Consider the following 2,770-nt stretch of genomic DNA (forward strand, 5'->3'; position numbering starts at 1 on the left):
CAAAAAAAAAAAAAAAAAAAGTAAGCTTTGGAGTCCCATAAACCAAAATATTTTAAAATTGAGGCAAAATTACAAATAAAAAGCATACATTTTAAAGTATATAGATCTGGGACTTCCCTGGTGGTGCAGTGGTTAAGAATCTCCCTGCCAATGCAGGGGACACGGGCTCGAGCCCTGGTCCAGGAAGATCCCACATGCTGTGGAGCAGCTAAGCCCGTGTGCCACAACTACTGAGCCTGCGCTCTAAAGCCCACGAGCCACAACTACTGAGCTTGCATGCCACAACTACTGAAGACCACATGCCTAGAGCCCATGCTCTGCAATGAGAAGCCACCACAATGAGAAGCCCATGCACCGCAACGAAGAGTAGCCCCCACTCACTGCAACTAGAGAAAGCCTGCGCAGCAACAAGACCCAACACAGCCAAAATTAATAAACAAATTAAAATAAATAAATAAATAATATAGTTCTGTGAGTTTTCACAAATGTAAACATTCATGCAACCACCACCACAATCAAAATATAGAACATTTCCATTAACACCAAATGTTCCCGTGTGTTGGTTCCCAGTCAGTCCCCTTCCCTCCTCCCTCCCACGACCACTGATCTACCTTCAATCACTCTAGGTTCCATTTGTCTTTATTACAGTTTTGTATAAATGGAATCATACAACATGCACTGTGTGTCTGGCATCTTTCACTCAGCATAAAGATCTTAAGATTTATCTATGTTTTTGTGTGTTTCTATAGTTTATTCATTCTTATTGCTAGATCCTATTTCATTATATGGATATACCACAGTTTATTATACTGATGATCATTTGGATTTTTCACTATTATGTATAAAGCTGCTATGAACATTCATGTTCATAGCATGAATGCTATGAACTTTGTTTAAACATATTTTCATTTATCTTGAGAAAATATCTAGGAGTGAAATTTCTTGATCATGTAGTAAATGTATGCTTAACTTTATAAGAAACTGGAAAATAGTTTTCCAAAGTGGCAACACCATTTTATACTTCTAGCAGCAGTGCAAGAGAGTTCCAGATGCTCCACATCCTCACCAACGTTTGGTGTTGTCAGTTGTTTGTTTAATTTTGGCCATTCCAATGGGTGTGAAGTGGTATCTCACTATATGTTGTTTTGTTTTGTTTTCTTCTTTTTGGCTGTGCCACACAGCTTGAGGGATCTCAGTTCCCCGACCAGGGATTGAACCCAGGCCACAGCAGTGAAAGTGCTGAATGCTAACCACTAGACCACCAGGGAACTCCCTCTCACTATAGTTTTAATTTGCATTTTCCTAATTACTAATGATATTGGGCACTTTTTATGTGCTCACTGACCATTCCTATATCTTCCTTTGTGGAAGTATTTATTCAAGTCTTTTGCCATTAACAAAACAAAACCGGGCCTCCCTGGTGGCGCAGTGGTTGAGAGTCCGCCTGCCGATGCAGGGGATACGGGTTCGTGCCCCAGTCTGGGAGGATCCCACATGCCGCGTAGCGGCTGGGCCCGTGAGCCGTGGCCGCTGAGCTTGCGCGTCCGGCAACGGGAAGGGCCACGACAGTGAGAGGCCCACATATCGCAAAAAAAAAAAAAAAAAAAAACCAAAACCAAGAACAACAATAAAAAACACCCAAGGTTGTTAGCCTTTTAATTATAGATTTGCAGAAATATAAGTAATATATACATATGTGTGTGTATACACCATCCCCCACACACATATATACATACCCTGGATATAAGACTTTTGTCAGATATATTTATTTTGAAGATTTCTCCCAATCTTGGCTTACCTACTCATTTTTTTAATAGTGTCTTTTGATGAACAATGTCTTAATTTCGATGAATTCCAATTTAACAATTTTTTATAATGGTTAGTGATTTCTTTGTTCCTTGTCAGATATCTTTGCCAACCCCAGCCCACAAATAAATTCTATTATATTTCTTCTAGAACTGTGCTATTTTTCTACCTTCAAGTTCACTGGTTCTTTCTTCTGTTATTTTCATGCAGTTGCTGAGGCCATCCAGTGAATTGTTTGCTTTGGTTACTCTATTTTTCAGTTCAGTAATTTCAGATTGGTTCTTTTATATATTTCTTTACTTGCTGAGATTCTTATTTTGTTTCAAGAGAGTTTGCAATTACTTGTTGAAGCATTTTTATGATGACTGCTTTAAAATCTTTGTTAGATAATTCCAACATCTAAATTATCTTAGTGCTGGCATCTGTTGATTATGTTTTCTCATTCAAGTTTCTAATTTTGGGGATGATGAGTGATTTTCTACTGAAACCTGGGCATTTTGCATATTATGTTATAAAACTCTGATCCTATTTAAATCTTCTATTTTAGCTGGCAGTCACCCTATTTAGTTTAGTGTGCAGGTCCTGGCTTAGTTTTGTGGGCTATCATTCCAAACATGATTTCATTTTCATAGTGTTAGAGTGCTATTCTGGTCTGCTTCATTTGTGTGCTACCAGAGACCAATCTGAAAAGCTGCATGATATTCCACACTATAATTCGGTTCTCAAATATTTGCCCTATTGATTCTATTCAGTTTGACATGTGGGTCACTCAGGAGTCTGCCTTGGACTTCATACACAGGTTTAAAAACTCCATTCATCAGTTTCTTCTCTTCCAAGATCCTCCTCTGGATGGATGAGGGTCACCTTGTTACTGCTGGGTGGTGGCTGGGGGGGAGGGGCGGGGTCAAAGTCCTAAGCAGGTTAAAACATGGGAGCTGGCTTCTTCAGAGTGAGCAAGTGAGAA

General features: G+C 39.4%; 1 non-coding gene across 1 annotated transcript; it reads right to left on the minus strand.

Annotated features, from left to right (window-relative positions):
• Positions 1-1,196: 1,196 nt before the first annotated feature.
• TRNAE-UUC (transfer RNA glutamic acid (anticodon UUC)) lies at positions 1,197-1,268 on the minus strand. The gene has a single exon. It is a non-coding gene; the product is annotated as a tRNA-Glu (tRNA).
• Between the last annotated feature and the right edge of the window lie 1,502 nt (positions 1,269-2,770).

This window comes from Lipotes vexillifer, unplaced genomic scaffold (genome assembly GCF_000442215.2).
Source record: "Lipotes vexillifer unplaced genomic scaffold, Lipotes_vexillifer_v1.1 scaffold213, whole genome shotgun sequence".
In the NCBI taxonomy this organism is placed as follows: Eukaryota; Metazoa; Chordata; class Mammalia; order Artiodactyla; family Lipotidae; genus Lipotes; species Lipotes vexillifer.